The sequence below is a fragment of the Nicotiana attenuata genome, unplaced genomic scaffold (assembly GCF_001879085.1).
Source record: "Nicotiana attenuata strain UT unplaced genomic scaffold, NIATTr2, whole genome shotgun sequence".
NCBI lineage: Eukaryota > Viridiplantae > Streptophyta > Magnoliopsida > Solanales > Solanaceae > Nicotiana > Nicotiana attenuata.
This window is the reverse complement of record NW_017672880.1, coordinates 111,239-131,911: the sequence shown is the minus strand read 5'-3', so window position 1 is coordinate 131,911 and position 20,673 is coordinate 111,239. Positions and strand designations below refer to the sequence as shown.

General features: G+C 39.1%; 1 pseudogene; it reads right to left on the bottom strand.

Moving 5' to 3' along the window:
* Nucleotides 1-464: 464 nt before the first annotated feature.
* Nucleotides 465-11,455, bottom strand: LOC109214801 (annotated as a pseudogene).
* Nucleotides 11,456-20,673: the final 9,218 nt, after the last annotated feature.

Sequence of the window (20,673 nt, the reverse complement as noted above, 5' to 3'; positions counted from 1 at the left end):
AAAAAGGAGGAAATGGACGCGGAATGAAAAAATGTATTTATGTTGATAGCACAGAAGTGAAATCGGATGAACTTTAATTTCTATCATTTGAAGTGTTAAACAAGTATATTCAGGTATGAATATCGAGATAAAAATAGACCTACTTCTAGTATTATAGAGCTCTCGATCAATAAACATGTATTTAGTTATTAGATCTTAAATTTCTCTTGTAAACAGGCAAGACTGAAATAGGTTTTCAAATTAAGGTCAAGAATGAAAACATAAAATTAGTGTATAAGGACAAATGGTTGACAACTACAAAAAGAATTTGATTCTCATCGATACAAAATATTGCGATTACAAGGATCTTAAGAAGGTCCTAGTTTAGGAGGTGCACTGCACATCACGCAAAAGCAGCTCCCTAACAACGTAGTTATACAACAATGAAGAATGAAGTTTCCTTGAGATGAGCAACAAATGGCAGCTCAACTTTTGATGGAGTCCACAAGTAGGTTAATAATGTGAGGTTTTAAGACTTTTTCCGGATGAGTGTATCCATCTAGAATGTGTATGTATGTAACCTCAACAATACGAGCAAGATTGAGAATAGGAGTTAAAAATTTTGTAGCGACAGGAGTGGGACTAAGAAGTCCTTCATTAATATCTTTCCATGCTGTCCAGCCATTTTTTGAAATTTAGCCATTGCCTCTTTTGTTGATATACCATAATCTCTAATGCAGCACTCAATTCCAGTTGCAATTTGCCCCCTGCTTTTTTCAACCTAGAAAGCAGATAAATTAAAGGTTAGATTTTATATTGCCTTAATTGTCGTCGCAACACTTTGTTTGTCCAAATCCCATATAATGATATAATTTCTTGAGATGCAAATCATACCCCGTACGTGCCTGTGTCATCGATAACTCGACATATAATTACACTAGCTTCAAGAATTTTAGGATTCTTTGACAACCACTCAAAATCTAGCTCGAGAAGTGCCCGGATTCTTTGACAACTGCCCGGAATACAAATAGGACAGAAAGTAAATATGGAAATCTGAAAGAGACTCTGCTGGCTGCGGGTCGTCTCGAGAAGTGCAGCTCACCTAAGTCTCCGTGTCAACCATGCTGTTGTGCCCGCTAGGCCGCTAGAGTTACATGTGCCTGTGCAACAAAAATGCACAGCAAGTGTAGCATGAGTACGAAAATAACGTGTACTCGGTAAGTATCCCGCCTAATCTCGAAGAAGTAGAGACGAGCGGTCGACTTCGACACTTACTAGTTGTCCAATAATGGTACATTAATAATAAAACAAATCGGGGATTTATATAACATGATTATAATTCAATAGAGTGAAGCAAGTAAACAGTTCTTTCTTTTATGCGAAATTCCCAAATTTCCCTTTTCCATTATTTATGCACATATTCTCAAGTCGGGAAGAAACAATATCAATTTCAATAAATTTCAAGGCAAGCGATACAAGCATGCGCAAATCATGCCGAGGACGTACGGCCCGATCCAACAATATTTAATCTGTGCACTGCTTGAAGGTCGAATGGCGCGAACCATAGATGCATCTATTTAATCTACTGAGGCGTTCGGCCCGTTCCACAATAGATAAATACATCCAAATAGTCAAGTCAATAATTCATCAAGGAGAAATTATTCAGGAAAGGGCAAGTTTCTCTTTTAAAAGTCAAGAAATGATATCTATTCTTTTTGAAATTCATTTACACATTCGATATGTTTAAGCATTTTTAAACTTGTCAACAAGGTTGCATTTATTACAAGTAAGCATGCTTCTGGGTCCTAAACTACCCGGACATAAGCATAATAGTAGCTACGCACGGACTCTCGTCACCTCGTGCGTACGTAACCCCCACAATTAGCAGCACATGTTCAATTAATTCACCTATGGGGACAATTCCCTCTTACAAGGTTAGAAAGGAGACTCACCTCGCTCCGAAGTTCCTTAACCGGCATTCCACGCCCTTCCGAAGACTCAAATTGATGCACAACGCTCCAAAACTAGTCAATAATTATACAAATCCATTAATATACGTTCAATTACTCATTACAAACCAATTTATAACAATTCCTAACCCCGATTGACAAGTTGACAAAATTGCCCTCGAGCCCACGTGCCCGGATTCCAAATATTTTCGAAGATAAAGTTTACCCATAATCTCACGAACCCAAATATATAATTTGCTCTCAATTTCATGCCCAAAATCGTAGTCAAAATTCAAGAATATCAAATTTCTAGGTCTTCCTCAAAATCCCCAAATTTCTACAAATTTCCTTGTCTAAATACATATATAAACCTTGTATTTACTCAAAACTAGTAGAAATCACTTACCTCATGGTTGGTGATGAAAATGGCACTCCAAAGTTGCTCCAAAATCGGCTCCCATGAAAGATTTGAGATAAAAATGAGCCAAAACCCGTTTTAAAACACTTCACTGCCCAGGCGACCCTTCTATGCGATCGCAAACAATGCTCCGCGATCGCATAAGCCAATCCCAGGGCCTCCAAATCTTGCACAATGCGATCGCAAACACAGCCCTGCGATCGCATAAGCCAAAACCAGCAGCCTCCAATTTCTTCCTCTACGCGATCGCACATACAGCCCTGCAATCGCTTAAGCCAATACCAGCTGCCTCCAAATCTTGCACTATGCGATCGCAGACCCGCTCACGCGATCGCATAGAGTAAAAACCTGCTGCACTTATACCAGAAAACCAGCAATCCTCACAAGGCAAAAATCGACCCGTTGAGCATCCGAAACACGCCCGAGGTCCCTGGGACCTCAACCAAACCTACCAACCAGTCCTAATACCTCATTCGAACTTAGTCGAGCCTTGAAATCACCTCAAACAACATCGAAATCATGAATCGCAACCCGATTGAAGCTTAATGAACGTAGAACTTCAAACTTCTATACTCGATGCTGAAACCTATCAAATCACGACCGATTGACCTCAAATTTTGCACACAAGTCATATTCGACATTACGGACCTGCTCCAACTTCCGAAATCGGAATCCAACCCCGATATCAAAAAGTCCACTCCTGGTCAAACTTCTCAAAAACCTTCAAATTTCTATCTTTAGCCAAATGACTCCAAAATGACCCATGGACCTCCGAATTCACTTTCGATCGCGCTCCAACACCAGAATCACCATAAGGAGCTATTTCCAAACTCGGAATCCCAAACGGACATTGATAACACTGAAATGCACTTCAACCCAAACTTATGAAGTTCCTCCAAAAATGCTAACTTCCACAATAGCTGCTGAAACGCTCCCGGGTCTTCCGAAACCTGATCCGGATATATGCCCAAGTCTGAAATTATCATACGAACCTGCTGGAACCTTCGAATCCCGATTTCAAGGTCGTTTACTCAGAAATCCAATCTTAGTCAATTCTTTCAACTTAAAGCTTCCGAAATGAGAATTCTCTTTCCAAATCAACTCCAAACTTCCCGGAATTCAATTCCGACCATGCGTACAAGTCATAATACCTGAAATGAAACTGCTCATGGCCTCAAACTGTTGAACGACGCGCTAGAGCTCATAACGATCGGTCGGGTGTTGATACCCAATTTTTCCCTAAGTATTTTTATGTACTAAAAATATCCTCAAAATAGCATATACATACATATATAAGCATTCCCAAGAGTTTTGGTATTTTTCCTTATTTTAAATCAATTTATTGTCTATTTTAACAGTACAAAATCCAATAATTATTCCCAAAAGTATCATTTTTGTGAATAACTTATTTTATTCTCATAATTACACCAAATATAGTTAAGGTGATTTTTTGTATATTTTTACAAATTTGTTTGGTATTTTTAAAGCTAATTGCATATAAAGGCTATTATAGCCTATTTTACGATTAATAGTGTTTTATAATTGTAAAATTAGTTCTAATATTTTTAAATTAATACAAATGTATTATTAATTGGTTCAACATCTTCAATTTTCTTTTAAAATCATTTTCACTATTTTTATAAAATAACAGGGGGAAAACTGGCTATTTCAATTTTGGCCACATTTCATTTCAATTATTGCCTCAATTTCATTTTAATCTTAAACCCAATTGGCCCCAATCCTAATGCCCAATTGGGCCATCCCAATTCCAACTTAACCCAACCGCTGACCCATTAAACTAAACCCGCCCGGGATTCCTTTAAATCCAGGTCGTTGATCCTTTTGATCAACGGCCACAAATAACCCTTTCCTTTTTAATTCCAAACGACCTAACCGTAACCCTCATTTCTCTCAAACAGCCGCCCCCAAACTCTCTCCTTCTCTCAAACGCTCCCTAGCACTCGAAACCCTAATCGCCTCTGCCGTCTTCTCCGAGAAATCTCATCGGAGTCCATAGCTTATCCGGCCATGGACATCCTGTGCTTACCTTCCTTTCCCCCAAACCGTGGTTGTTCGAGATTTCGAGGCCTGACCTCGATAAAGTCCGTTCAGATCCGTTGTAGATCTATGGTTCTATGGCTTCTCCGGCCATGTCCCGGTGTGTTCGAGCTTTAAGAGCCTAGCTATGGCTCAGATCTGTTCGAGACCAGACCCTTTCCACGCCTTCTCATTTCTAGGGTTTCTCAGAAACCCTAAGCTATTCGAGGTTTTTTCTTTGTTTATTTGCCTAGATCTGTGTTGAACCTATGCTATATTTGACGTTTGAGTGTTTTCCCCAAATTTCCTTTTCAAAATCGTTGGTTTTTCAAAATTAGGGTTTCTGAAAGTCTTTCGATTCTTGTTGTTCTTTTCTTTTAGATGTTTGTCTGTATTATGCTTGTATGTTTGCTTCCTCTATTACGCATATATTGTCTTTCTACTTTTATATGTATGCTCACATGATTAGTCTATTTTTCTCACTCTTCTACCATGCATATTTACTATTGAGTTTCTTGATGTTTTGCTTTCCTGAAGTATGTTCGTGTTCTTGTTAAGCATGTTTTCTTAAATGCCAAAGTTTTTCTGAGCATGTTCTTCACGCCTTAAAGTGGTTTTCTTTCTTTGATTGTTTAAAGCCCGCCATTGTATTTGCCTGATTCTCATGAGCTCCTTGAGTCTGTTCACTTGCCTTCTCGTTTCTATGTTTGATTCAATGGGGAAACCCTAGAATTTGGGGGTTTTTCTTGGTAAATTGAATTAGGGTTCCACTTTGGGGACCCTGTACCTTCAGACTCACTATGAGTCTCTGGTTGAACTCGTATCCTTTTGTTTACGATTCTAAACACTTCAATGTTAAACTCTTCTGTATGAATTGTTTGCTTTATATGCAAGAAGATCCTCTTCCAAGGTTTTTGGTGATTGCTTGATTGATTTTAGATCCCTTTGATAGGGTCTTGATTGATTGCCACTGATTTTCTTTGGTTAAGCCCTCTTTACCTATTTCTGGTTTGGTTCATTCGATTTAAACTTAGTACTTTGATTTTGTTAATTGTTTGATTGATTCCCTTTCCTTTCTCTTTACAAATCAAGTACTATTGAAACCTTTCCTTAAATATACCTCGTGTATTTTCCCTTCTTATGCTACTATGAAGGATTCTATTCAAATTTCCTTTCCTTGTTACACTTTTCCGTTTGAAATTAAATCCCTTGACTAAAGGGAGAATATTTGAGACTAATTTTTTTTAAAAGGTTTTTCTTACCTTTCTTGTTTGCTTCTCTACACTATAAAAGAGGCTACCCTTCTACACTTTTACACACGAACACAGAATACTATCTGAGTTCACAACTCCCTTTCACTCTCTCTTTCTGATACTCACACTGCTATGGACTTTGCTCGCTTTCTTCTGCATTCTTCATTTCTATACCGGTATGTTTCAGTTAGTTTATACGCCCCAAGAACAATGTGTTTAATTCTGTCCACATGTTTTCTAGCATATTATAACGTGTTTCCCCTTATCTTACACTCCAGCATTTAAATAATCTGTGCGGTTATTTGTTTGTTGTGAATATGATGCTTTATGAATTCCCTTACCCCTTTTACCCCTTTGTATGTGAGTTTATTGTTCAGGGCATAGCAGCACCCCAATATTGCTGTCTATGATCCTGAACTGGGTTCATTGAACTCCTTAACTCAATCAATTCCCACTTCCCATTCTCCCCATTATGTGCTTGAGCCTTGACTTAGGTCTGATAGTATCCTAATCACTATCCAGACCTTTGTCTGACCATCAAAGGGTCTGCTCCTAACTTGTTCATCTAGCAAGTGGTCAGGGGTGTGCCAGCCTACCTTATGGCTAGGTATGACCACCACCTGTCATGGCCCCCTAATTCCCTTTCACTTTGCACTTACTCCTAGCTATAAGTTCTGCCCCTCTCTTGCAAGCCATGCTTTGGGACACCTGAGCTCCCCCTGAACATGTATGCCTGAGGGTTGGCTATTCCACACTGCACTATCCTGTTGATAATGGCATCCTGGGTGTAAGCAATGCCTGGAATCCCTGAAGTTCCTTGAAACTTTGAAACACCCTGGATAATGAGAAGGCTTTGGAGATCTGGACCCCGAAGTTGGTTAAATACATATTATTGGACATTAAGATTGAATTAGGCTGCTTGGATCTAGCTGTTAGTTTTTGATGTATTTTTATTATTTCAGTTGATTCATTGGGTTGTAATAACTTGTATAGAACTCAGGGAATCTAGTAAAAGGGTGTGGGAGGGGTTTTACTTTCTTGCATCAATAAAGGGGTAGATATCATGACTTTAGGACCTTAATTTTTTCACTAGAAATACTGCCCATAAGATGGTTCGATGTTTCTGATTCAAGTCACCTAGATACCATGCCTATAGGATTTAACGTTTAATTATGATATAAGTCATCTAGAAATGCTTTCTATAGGACCTTAACGTTCATGTAATCAGTGCATATAGAAATCATGCCTATAGGGAATGCATATGCATTAGGCAAACTGTAGGGTAATTAAATAATTACCTCTTCTTACCAGTTCTTAACAGACTTTTTAAAATCATATATAGATATCATAGGATTCCACACCAAGTTCGTCCGATTATTCTTAAGCAATAACAATCTGTTAACTGGTCTCTAATGTCTTAATGTTTTCAGCCTCAATCTTTTGACAAAACTCTTTTGAATCAGTATACATTTGAGTTTTTCAAATCAGCACCTCTTCTGAAATGGTTTCTTTCTAAAATTCTGCCTAAACATTTTCCAACTCAGTTTTGGTCTTCCTGAAATTGTCTTTAAAACAGTTCTGTAGTTTACTCTTTCCTTAAGTATTTCTGACTCTGGAACTCCTTTTATGGTTTATACTCATGATTCTCTTAAAACTTATTTCTAAACTGACTGCAGTCTGTACTTTCCGGCATTAGACTACTTTTCTAGAACCAGTACTTTCTAAATCACTCGCTTAAAATACCTTAAGTTTTGACAATTGGGTCCAAGTTGCCTACTGTGGGCTTCCTGTCTAAACGTATGTATCGAACCAGTCCGCCCGCTGTTTAATTTTTAATTTTAATGACCAAACCAGTATGTGTAAAGGCATGCTAAACTATATGTTATCTGATTTACGGGGTTTATGTGAGCCTTACCTGTTTGTCTGTTCATTCCCCCTACTTGTTACTTGTTTTTGAATGTCGATTTGAATTTTCGTCCTTTAAACTCCATAAAGGTCCCTATCCCTTTCTTCCCCTTTTAGGATTAGAAGTCCTAATGCCCCGGGACTGATAGCTTGGGACGGGTAATAGCATGCAATGGGCAAACGAGACCATTCCGCGCTCCAATACCTTAACGGGTGGGAAAGGGTAGACATGGAGATGATGATTACACGATAACACTATGCGTACAATTGAGTACCAGTGTTGTGCGAATGATCCATGTAATATATAAACCTAGGACCCCCCTCCCTCTTTATTAGTTTAACAATTTTCTGAATCTTAAAAAGCTGTTGCACTTTCGACTTCTGTTTTTCACATAATTTTCAGATCGTTCGCACTAAGTACTTGACTTCTTCCTACTTGCACTTTTAACTAAACTGCTCCTTCCCTAAAATTCAGCATTTTTTTAACCTTTTGTGCTTCTTATTTGTAATAGTTTTCTCGTATTTGCAATGCTTGCTTGTTTACTTGTTTGTTTGCATTCAAAGTCACAATTGTAGCATGGCCGGGAACCACACTAGTGGATCTTGAGAGGTGCCTAACACCTTCCCCTCAAGATAATTTCTAGCCCTTACCCAAACTCTGGTTCTTCATCTCAAATTCTTCCTTAAAGTATCCTAATGCACTATAATCATTAGGTGGCGACTCTTCAAACTAAAAAACCCAGTTCTCGCAAGGGAATAGAGTTGTCCTCCTGAATGTCGTATACCCGATTCCGATCTCCGTTTTGGAAGAAAAAGGGGGCGTCGACATCGGGTCGTTACATTCTCTCCACTTAAGCATACGTTCATCCTCGAACGTGCTAAGAACTGCGCTGGAGTTTTCCGAAATCACTGTTTAACACCTCGTGCACCTACCCGTGCTACTACAACCCAGTTGAGCACATTAGCTCGATCGATTCTGAAGATATTCCCTTTTATTCAAGAAAATAAGCTTAGAGCCCAATTCCAACATCTGGAATTCTCTGCTAGGCCTGCTTCCAATGTATGAACACCGTATCAATCACTACACGAGGTACCAGAACATGACTGCATACCTTTGCTGAATTCTTACCATGCACCACATCATTCACAGGACCATTATAACATTCTCTGATCATAATAACCGACATTCCCTGAATCTGATGCTCATAATGCACCTCATGATATATATAAGTCTTATTCCAACTCTCGCAATGCCGCCACGACAGAGGAGATGTGTAGAAATTTATAATCAACTGCCGAGTCAGCAAATCATTGAGTCTATACTTCTGACAAGAACCATTACCTCATTCTGAACCAGATTATGATCTTTGCTCTTTAATATACTTCATATAATCCGACTGCACTGATCCTAGATCCAATAATCTCGTCTCACCCAGTACGAACTGCTCAGGCAATAAGCCACCCCGGTCATGATCAAAAGTCCCATATGATGCCACAATGTGCTAATAGGCCACAAGCTCGAACGTGATACATAAGGAAAATGAACTCTGGAAGGGACTACTCAACTCACGCAACTAATATGAACTTTCCTCAGAAAATGGGAAACAAAACACACAAAAATAGATATAGGGAATTGTACTCAACACCACACTATTACGGCGTGGAACCCGATCTGCACATAAAACTCACATAAGGAGATACACATCGAGCTAAATTGCTCATTACCATAAAATACCGAATATCGGTCATAAGCACGCTAAGTCCATAATACCGCCCCTAAAGGGACATATAGCGCCATAAGCTAACAAACCCAAGCACAACTGAGGTGCAATATTTATGTTCTGAAACTAAAGAGCCATCTTGCTCACATAACACCATCGCTATGCGGAACCTCAACACATAAGAAATTTACCAAGCCGTCTCGCAACTCACATGGCACAATATAGCATTACATGAAATAGCCGACGATGAATTAACATCCAACGTCCGAATACTCCTCCATAAGGAGAGCTATGCTGAAATGAACACATTCGGCCCGATATAGAGCCCATATTCATATTTAAATCCATCCACAGACCTCAAGCCGATTTTGATCGTACCGAACTAGGCCAATAATCTTTTCTTGGTCCATAATTGCCCCTTTTTCCCATAACACACAAGAACAACCATCATAACCGAAGTAATCCTCCACAGTCCATAACCCAATAAACCGAGTGCCCTCCAGGCATAATATCTCAAATTAACGATACCACCACAATCTCCGTACTTGGGTTCATTCTCCAATCAATTAGTGACTACATGCCACACTTATACAATCTTCCCGTGGAACACGCTCCCACGACCTTCCGTAACAGATAACAAGTCTGTATATCCCTACCACCGGCCGCACTAACGCTGAAAAGCGATCAAGAATCCATAACCAGGATGCAAAGCCTCTTTCACAAAACACCGATCTCAGGTGACACTGAAGACAATGCTAGCTTACTCTAAACATTCAAATCCCTTTCATGCTCATCCGAGCTCGTGACATCCTTGTCAACACCAAGTCGCAACCTTGATCCTCACTTTCAAATTTCATACCGCTCACTGCACCTAACATGCCAATATACGATACTGCCAGAGTTTCATCATAACTCCTGAATCACTAATAGGGTAAACATTTCATCATATAAACACTTTTTACTTAACTCATTCTGAGAGAACCATGGTAACACACGAGTAATATCTTCGTGATTTTAAAATATGCAACCTTCAAGTAGTGGTCTAAGCCACCATACCCCTTCCGGGATCCGCCTACACATAACATGCCAAAATACTAGAATACTTCTGAATAAAATCAATTATGGCGGTCGACAAGCCTCACACGTACCGTCACAAATCACTTGCATACTTTAATCACACTGAAGGAACTGATCACTGCCACCAATACGCCAATTCAACTATGGCTAACCAATCCAACCTCTTCAAATTTATCCTTAATTGCCTTTAAATAATAGTATCTTCCTTCAACACATAACACACTCAACCCGCACCCATCCGGAGTGGCCTTGTAACACGAGACCATGCTGTCTCAAATCCCACGAACCACTTCATACCTTCCTTGTGGGCATGTTCGCATCTCGACTGGTACATCCACTTTGATAATTTCACTACGAATCCGAAGTCTTTTTCTCTTTTTTCCTCCCAATGCTACACTGCAGGTCAAAACATCATAGAACATTCTGAGCCTCTTATCATAAGCTGCTTCACAAGCCCGATTCCTAAACACATTGCTGGCTTAAATCCTTAGGCACCGCATTTTTAACCTTTGAATTCACTAGGACCGTTATTGAGAGTCACCCACTCTGACATGGTCCCGAATATAATCAACTGCAAGGCTCCGCTAGCACATGACCACCCTCTCGAAGAAGCACCCGACAGAATCACCTTCCTTACAACTCACTTCTACGCGGAGCATAAATCTTGAGTCTTCCCAAAGCTTGAACATGAGCCAATCAGGCCAACTATAGCACACTTTTACCAATTCCTTTGCTCAAATTACCACTTAGGTTCTTTTCCTTAGCCGAAACAACTTACCAATACGCCGATAACCCGATCTTCACAAGAAGATAATCATACAACCCAACCATAGACGGTGGGACTCTCCCACTTAGCTTGAAGCCACCACTACGCAACTCCGGAATCCAACAAGATTCTTTCTTCATTGTTGACATGATCTAGCACAACCAACCCGCCAAGCTCTTCAAAACCTTTCCGTAAAACCACTTACGAATACTCTAAATCATCAACCACATTCACATGTTCGACCTCCTTACCGGATAGCCAGTAAAATTCTTCGCGGAAGCTTCTCCAACCACACGACCACTAATCTGCTCATAGGAGATAACCCACCTGTGGAGATTACGCGCCGACATCTTTCAACACCGCCGCACGAGGCACCATCACTACGTCGTTCATAACTCATCATGAGCCCGTGCTCACCCACCAATTGTACTAGTCCGTTCACTTCTTAGGAACATTAACTAAATGGGAGACAATATCTCCCGATTCAAAGTTATGTCGTATCCACCTTCATATCAAGCAGCTCCTTTCCGCCATATCGAATCTCCCGCCGAATAATAGCCGATACTTCCAATTAGGGTCGTAGGCCCAGCCACTGAACCCACATACTACTCTGTCACTCTCCCACTTTGGGTAGACTCACTTCTCTAAGAAACCACTCGACCTCCACTTCTTACACCTGGCCTTCTAGAAGTTTAACCCCGCATGACACTTCCCACGCGTCCTTCCTCGCCTTTTGTTGCTCTGCTGATGCCTGAGATCAAAATCAATCTCGGTAGCACTTGAACCAACAACCGCTACTAACCTTTAAACCTTTCCGGAGATCATCTTTCTCGAACCGTCAACATTAGAAATACACATTAAATCCTGAACCACCGCACCCCGCGATCTCTGACAGCCGCTTCTCCAATACTATCTTACAATATCTTGCCCCAGAGGTGAATTGTTGAAGGTGTTGACATACAATTTTGTCCATCCTTTCTTCCAATTAATTTCCTTGAGCTTCTAAACTTAGTACCTTATTTTTACTACTTTTATTACGATTGTTACTATTACTATCATTAGTATTAATATTAGTATTAGTTGTAGTATTTTTATTAGTATTAGTATTTCTTTTAGTGTTGGTCTTATTATTATATTATAATTACTACTTTTACTGCTATCACAATCATCATTATTATTGTTATTATTTATTTATTTTTATTTTATTGTTGTTGTTGTTGTTATTAATAATATTACCGCGAATAATATTTTTATTACTTTAATATTATTAATATCTCTTAATATTATTTTTCTCATATATATATAGTGTATAAATTTAAATCTCAATACAAAGAAGTTCAAAAGAAATAATTTGAAGATTGGAAAAAGACCAATTAAATTCGGTCTATTAAAGGCCCAAGTTCATTCTTTTATTTTCACACAATAACCCATTTCCATGGTCCAATTCGTCAACCCAGCAGCCCAACCTAAGAAGCCTCTAGAATTTCCCTAAATGACGTCGTTTTGGCATCTCACCATATCAGATTGTGCTTAATCCTAATTTCCCTAGAACGACCATTTCTTGTCTTCTTCCCTCTGTTTCCTCATAGACATGCCACTCCATTTTGGTGAAAATTTTCCTTCTCTTTCCATCTTAACGCTTCAAATGTTTTTCCCTCTATATCATTAACGTATCTTCAATGATTCGTTCAGCAAATAAAGCCAAAATGACTTTTCAGAAAATCTGATTTAGAATCAACACCAAGGATTTTATTTGCTTTCTCCAATGGCTCTTCTCAATCACGAGTCTGTGATTCAATAGTTGTTTTGACCAAGTTCAAAATCAATTTCAGAATCCCGCCCAAAACCAAGAACGCTAGATTTTCACCTATAAAAACTAGCACTTGGAGTCCATCTGGGGACAGAGGTTGGCCGCCCCTTCTATCTCCCTTAACCCTCACTGTTTGGCTAACTATTCATAGTTTATCTTCCTCTTACTCTCTTAAAATCTAGCTTTTTAAGTTTCTTTGCCTTTTGATCTCTATTTAATCTATCGCCCTGCCAAAGCTTTTATTTTTATTTGTGTCGGTATTTTACGATCTTCGGAGAGAGAGAAAGAGTTGGGCCAAAGCCGGAGGTAGTAAATTTTCTTAACGTCGCCCCGTTTGCTGCCTACAAAAAGGTCAGTGACTCTTAGATCCTAGTCTTTCTTTCTCTCAGATTCAAAATAAGTGTTCATTCATCTATTGGCTTTCCCACGTTGAAAGCATGATTTAAGATTTCTTTGTGTATATAAAGATGATAGAAGATTATGTGTTCTGTCTCTGTGTTAATCAAATAAAATAGGATGTCAATTAATTGCTCATATGAATATATTAGTTTGTTAGTTGTGTTCTTCATGGTTTCTGATATTTTTAGTTGTTTGTTCGTTGAAGAAGTCACTATCTTCTCTAGGTTGCCATTTGAACATTTTCTTGAGTAAAAAACGTCCATGATATGACTTTTAATAGTTTTCCTTTCCAGAACTTAAGAAACATGATGTTTAATATTTTTGTAGGTATGTAGGATATGGCTCTTAGTTTCCCTTTATTTCAGTAACTTGAGAGAAATATGTTTATATGAGAATCTTAATTCTTTTAGACAAAAAAATATACAAGATTATTTGTTTAGTAGTGTTAAAAGACTATCCTCTAAGTGACGGTTTAGCTTAAATGCCGAAAAGAAACATGCTCTTCTTTGTTACTTTATAAATAATAAGAAAACATGACCCTAGGATTTAGATATTCTAATAAAATGAAAAGATATATGCATATCAATATGTTAATTTAATGATAGTGTAGAGCTGCTTTCTTTAATGGTTTATTAAGTGAGAGCATAAATAAGTATGCATATATGCTCCTATTATGAATGTGGGTGTTAATGAAGGCTATATGAGGTTCTGTTAAAGGATAGATTTCATCTTAGGTTGATCTTGTAGATAAGAGCTATATGTTCCAGAATGAGTGCATTTAAGCACTATTAAAGAGGGCAAACCTAAAGATTTAGAATGATACCAACGTGAAGAATACAATTGAAAATTTAGTCTAAGTAGGCTTATGTGTGCTTCGGAAGATTTATTTCCATAAGTTCCATGTGTAGTTAACTAGTTAAGTATTAGTTTAATATAACATTGAGAAGCCTGTACTGCTATTTCCTTTTACTGTCACTATAGAGTGTGCCATCAGAGGTTTTAATATCTGGTTTTAAGACGTGAAATAAAATAGGAAACCATGTATTTTGTGTATTATGTGTTGCAAATATGATAGCATGAATAAACTCCTTGAATGAATTTGGTCTCATGTTTATGAATTCTTAATTTACTACTATCTTCTCTTTGTCCCCTTTAAATCTCTCTTTTCTAATTCTTTTTTTGTTTTATCTTTGCATATGCACGAGGAGTAACAAGAGTCTTAATGCAAGACTCGCCTGCCCCTACCCAAGCATGGAGTCGTTGCATACCATCTTCCTTAGAGCACCGGATAGCGAGAAAAATAAGCTAAACGCTTGGGGACGCCTATGACGCCTTTCATTTCTTTTTTTTCTTATGATTCATGATATTTGACTTACTTAAGTGATTTGAGTTTATCTCCAATTTTTGGGATTACATGTTAAAATTTGTGTTAGCATAGTATGTTTAATTAATTATCAATTTGGTACAATTTTAATCACACAAAAATACAGCATTTATATATAAGAATATAAAATCAGTTTCACTTAAATTGATGCTTTCAAAAACTTCTCGTCAAGCTAGTTTCTAATGACGTTAAGTTAGACTTTTATAAATCTAGCCAAGTGTTTTGGTAAATACACATGTAAACCATTCTTTTAAGTCTTAATCTATCTTTAATATTTTCCATAAAGTTCGAGATTGTTTTCCTTGAATTTCAGATTAACCAGTTGATATACATTTTCATCCAAATCGAGCTTTAAGTCTCATTAGAACTTTGTGTCCATTTCTTTAGTTTAGACGAGTTCTGCTGTAATTAATCATTTGAGATCTAGCAAGTTTCTGAGTTTAAATCTGAACATTTTGATAAATTATTTAATCAAAATATACTCTTGAGCTTCTTGTTAGTTAAGTTTAAAGATTTTCTCTTAAACGTGTGTTAGACAGAACAATTTGAGGATTACTCACTATTTTGAAAGCCTTTTTAAGTCAATGTAACAAATATTTTAACCTATGTATATATGTTTCTGAATCTTTTTTATATAATCTTAGCTATCAATTAACCTAAGTTTGACCGGTTAACCATATTTAACGGATCATATAGAGTGCTTAATACCTTCTCTATAAGATAAATTAGAACCCTTACCCATAGTCTTAAAGGTTAAGTAGGCCATAAAACAAAGTAACTTTAAGCATTATTAAGCTAAAAATGGTGTCCTAATTCACCTTTAAAATAATTAGGTGGCGACTCTCTTTTTAATTAATTAAACCTCTAGAATTACCCACATGTTGTACTCTAATTTGACCCGTGTTAAAATGGGGTATAATAGAAGGTCTTAACACCGGCGAACTTAGTACATTCACCAAGGACAACGGCACCTCATCACAGATGAAAATTCCACCACGCTCGCAAATACCAAGCCTTGTTACTCCATCAACCCAAATCTGAACATCCTTAGCCCAATTGCCTTTCCCCCCGCGGGAATAACGAATCTCTAAATCATGCACTGAGTAAACCTCCCTTCGAGTCATTCACTGCCCCGACACGTAGGCAAGCATCCTACCATCACATCCATACTGCACGACAACCGTTCATAAGCATCATGGCAGTTTGTGCCTAGCCTCAGAGCTCTTAGAAGTACAGCTGCTGGGCTGAAACTACAGAATACCCTTCGACAGGCGACGACAATAGTCAAACCAACTGCCCAGGGAGAAGCATCCCGCACCACCTCTTTAGTACCTTTAGAATTTCTCAATTCCTGATTTATAATAAGCGCTTCGCGTCGCATAAGATCGATTGGGAAGGAAACAAAGGCATAAGCCTCAAAGGAATCAAATCGTACAATGAGAAAATCAAGAAGGGAAGTGTTCCTAACAGCCTTGTAGCCTCCCGAAGATAAGTACAGACGTCTCCGTACCGATCCGCGAGACTCTACTAGACTTGCACATGACTCGTGAGACCTAGGGAACCTAGTGCTCTGATACCGTGTTGTCACGACCCAAAATCCACTAAGGGTCGTGATGGCGCCGGACACCATTGTCAGGCAAGCCAACACTAAATAACTAGTGACTTCTCATTTTAGATATTTCTGAATTCACTTCTTTTATACATCTAAACAATAAAGAATAAATTTCACTGAATAAATAATGATATCTTTAACAATTTCAGAATACTGACTAATCCCATGGACTTCCCAGAACTCGGTGTCACAAGTACATGAGCTATCACTAGGAAACATTTAAATACAACAACTACCCGGAATACAACTATGACAGAAAGTAAATATGGAAATCTGGAAGAGACTCTGCTGGCTGTGGGTCGTCTCAAGAAGTGCAGATCACCTAAGTCTCCGTGTCAACAATGCTGCTGCGCCCGCTAGGCCGCTAGAGTTACATGTGCCTGTGCAACAAAAATGCACAGCAAATGTAGCATGAGTACGAAAACAACGTATACTCAGTAAGTATCCCGCCTAATCTCGAAGAAGTAGAGACGAGAGGTCGACTTCGACACTTACTAGTGGTCCAATAATGGTACATTAATAATAAGACAAATCGGGGATTTATATAACATGATTATAATTCAATAGAGTGAAGCAAGTAAACAGTTCTTTCTTTTATGCGAAATTCCCAAATTTCCCTTTTCCATTATTTATGCACATATTCTCAAGTCGGGAAGAAACAATATCAATTTCAATAAATTTCAAGGCAAGCGATACAAGCATGCGCAAATCATGCCGAGGACGTACGGCCCGATCCAACAATATTTAATATGTGCACTGGTAGAGGGTCGAATTGCGCGAACCATAGATGCATCTATTTAATCTACCGAGGCGTTCGGCCCGTTCCACAATAGATAAGCACATCCAAATAGTCAAGTCAATAATTCATCAAGGAGAAATTATTCAGGAAAGGGCAAGTTTCTCTTTTAAAAGTCAAGAAATGATATCTATTCTTTTAAAAATTCATTTACACGTTCGATATGTTTAAGCATTTTTAAATTTGTCAACAAGGTTGCATTTATTACAAGTAAGCATGCTTCTGGGTCCTAAACTACCCGGACATAAGAATAATAGTAGCTACGCACGGACTCTCGTCACCTCGTGCGTACGTAGCCCCCACAATTAGCAGCACATGTTCAATTAATTCACCTATGGGGACAATTCCCTCTTACAAGGTTAGAAAGGAGACTCACCTCGCTCCGAAGTTCCTTAACCGACATTCCAGGCCCTTGCGAAGACTCAAATTGATGCACAACGCTCCAAAACTAGACAATAATTATACAAATCCATTAATATATGTTCAATTACTCATTACAATCCAATTAATAACAATTCCTAACCCCGATCGACAAGTTGACAAAATTGCCCTCGGGTCCACGTGCCCGGATTCCAAAAAATTTTGAAGATAAAGTTTACCCATAATATCACGAACCCAAATATATAATTTGCTCTCAATTTCATACCCAAAATCGTGGTCAAAATTCAAGAATATCAAATTTCTAGGTCTTCCTCAAAATCCCAAAATTTCCTTGTCTAAATCCATATATAAACCTTATATTTACTCAAAACTAGTAAAAATCACTTACCTCATGCTTGGTGATGAAAATGGCACTCCCAAAGTTGCTCCAAAATCGGCTCCCATGAAAGATTTTAGATAAAAATGAGCCAAAACCCGTTTTAAAACACTTCACTGCCCAGGCGACCCTTCTATGAGATCACAAACAATGCTCCACGATCGCATAAGCCAATCCCATGGACTCCAAGTCTTGCACAATGCGATCGCAAACACAACCCTGCGATCTCATAAGCCAAAACCAGCAGCCTCCAATTTCTTCCTCAACGGGATCGCACATACAGCCCTGTGTGACGACCCGGCCGGTCGTCTTAAGAATTAACGCCCCGATCCCCTATTTACTGCTTCCCTTAAGTTCATTTCTGCTATTTTGGTTTGCCGGGATGTTCGGCGTTGAGTTTCGGAGAGTTTTGGGACACTTGTCCCTAAATGAGAGCTTAAGTGTGGAAAAGTGGTCCATAGTCGGAACATTGTGAAGACGGCCTCGGAATGGATATTCGATGGTTCCGTTAGCTCTGTTAGGTGATTTCGGGGTTTGGGAGCGTGTTCGGAATGTATTTTGGAAGTCCGTAGCTCATTTAGGCTTGAAATGCCGAAGGTTGAATTTTTGAAGTTTCCGGTCCGATAGTGAGTTTTTGATCCGAGGGCCGGAATGGAATTTCGGAAGTTGCAGTAGCTCCGTCGTGTCATTTGGGATGTGTGGGCAAAATTTCAGGTCATTTGGACGTGTTTTGGTTAGGTTTTTTATCGAAAGCGTATTTTGATAAAAATTGAAGTTCTTAGGCTCAAATCCTTGTTTAATTCGAGTTTTCGGCGTTGTATTAGGTGGTTTAAGGATTGGTACAAGTTTGAATGAGGTATTAGGTGTTATTGGTGCTTTTGGTTGAGCTCCCGGGGGCCTCGGGATGATTTCGGGTGGTTAACGCAGAAATTTTTGAAGTGCTGAAGCGGCTGGTTTTTCTCTTCTGGTATTTTCGCTTCTGCGGCTTGGGAACCGCAGAAGCGGTCAATCAATCGCAGGAGCGAATTTGGGCTCCCTCAGCTTTTTCCGCAAGTGCGGAAGATCTACCGCAGATGCGGTTACGCACCTGCGAGGCTTCTATCGCAGATGCGGTCCTGGGTCAGCTGTAAGAAAACCGCAGAAGCGGACGCCATTTTTTTTGTGAAAGTCGCAGAGGCGGCTCTTTTTCCGCATAAGCGGTCCCTTGTCCGCAGAAGCGGAAATGCCTGTGCAGATATAGAAATTCCGAGGGTTAGATTTCATAAGTTAGAAAAATCAAATTGAGTTCGGGGAAGGGCGATTTTCAGAGGGTTTTGAAGAGAAGACTATTGGGTAACGTTTCTTTAATCCCTTCTAGTTATATTTCATCATTTTGTAGTTAAATCCATCATTAAAATTCGAATTTGGGATCAAAAATTGGAAAATTGGGTGAAACTTCATAGGCTAAACTATTGGGTTTTTGAGTGGGTGTTTGACCTCCGATTTGGGAGATTTTTATATGGTTAGACTCGTGAGAGTACAAGGTTTCTGAAAATATGAAAATTATTCGATTCTGAGGCGTTGGCTTGGAGGGCATTTTGGTCATTTTACCTAATTTCACGTCGTAGCTTTGAATTTAATAGTAAAACCAGTTGGTTGCGATGTTATTCACAATATGTAATTTAATTGAATAGATTTGGGCCATTTGGAGTCGGATACTCGTGGCAAAGGCGTGACTTCTAGTTGATTTTGAGCCGGTTCGAGGTAAGTGGCTTGTCTAACCTTGTGTGGGGGACCTTTGCCCTTAGGTTTTGTTATTTGATATTTGAGTGCCTGGTACGCGAGTTGACGAGCGCGTACTTGAGCCAATTGTTGAAAATCCGATTTTTACTTAAGATATTGAGACTGAGCCTTCCTTCATATTCGCCTTATTGTACTTGGAATTATAACCTGTGTTAGATTAGAAAAGCATGTTTAGTTGATCCATTTTGCCTAATTGTTTAAGTTGCCTTGACTGAACTACGTGAAGCATGCTAGGCTAGTACTACATGTTGCTTGTCTTTGTACTTCCTTTCTTAGTATCTTTTGGTTGTGGTTGCGCATTTACATTGGGACTACGGATGTGGGATTCCGGTAGCTCCAACCCCCCCCCCCTGTTTGTTTACTTTGGGACTACGGGTTCGATTCCCGATAGATCTCCCTGCACATTGATAGTTGGACTACGGGACGGTATCCCGGGAGATCCTTCGGATATACACATATGATGGACTACGGGACGGTATCCCGGGAGATCCACTGGACAGTTGAGAAAAGGACTATAGGACGGTATCCTGGGAGATCCTCATTGTTAGCATTGGTATTGAGCTGTACTTATTCTGTGGTTGTTCCGTTCTTTGTGTATTTGATATTGCCTTGTTTAACCTGTCTTATCTCACTGCTGTACTCATTATTATTGTCAGTTTTTCATACTGTTAGTTTATTATTATATTTTATCTCAGTAGGACCCTGACCTTCCTCGTCACTACCCAACCGAGGTTAGGCTTGGCACTTACTGAGTACCGCTGTGGTGTACTCATGCCCTTCCTGCGCATGTTTTTCATGTGCAGATCCAGGTACCTCCACTCAGGCGCACTATCCTTGAGGCGAGGAGATACACGGAGACTTCGAGGTATATCTGCCGCATCTGCAGACCAGGAGTCTCTATTCTGTTCCAGCTTTAGTACTTAGTTTATTCCTTTTTACTCAGTTGTTTAGATATTCTGGAGATAGAGCAGCATACTATGTTTCTGTTAGCCTGTGGTTCCCATGAGTTTCCGGGTTTTGGGTTGAGA